We start from the raw sequence: 525 nt of genomic DNA on the forward strand, positions 1-525 counted from the left end.
CGCTCCATAACTGATCTAGTAGAAAAAAATTGAAGTATGTGGGAGGAGGTATATTTAACTATATCATCAGAAATAAAACATGCAGCGCTGAAGCAGAATTACAATTCTCTCAAGAATTGGGAGTGAAAAAATGGTTATGTTTTTAAGCTTAAAGGGAAACTAAAGTGAGAGGAATGTGGAGACCATCATATTTATTTATTTTTTAAACAATACTAGTTTCCTGGCAGTCCAGCAGATCCTCTGTCTCTAATACCGTTAGCCATAGACCCTAAACAAGCATGTAGCAGATCAAGAAAAAACAACCTTATTAAGCCGCGCTTAGGATAGTTTAACAACAATACAAGCTGTATGGTTTGGTGGGGCGTCGCAGTAAAAACAACCTCCTCTGGTCATAAGTCAATAAATTCCAAAATACTGGCGCTCAATGTCCAATGACTACAACTATCCTGATACTTGGGTCTGCAGATCATATATACACCTTTAAATGGGAAAACATCAGTGACAGAAACATTCAAAGTGCAGGAT

Source organism: Hyperolius riggenbachi, chromosome 4, assembly GCF_040937935.1.
Source record: "Hyperolius riggenbachi isolate aHypRig1 chromosome 4, aHypRig1.pri, whole genome shotgun sequence".
Lineage (NCBI taxonomy): Eukaryota > Metazoa > Chordata > Amphibia > Anura > Hyperoliidae > Hyperolius > Hyperolius riggenbachi.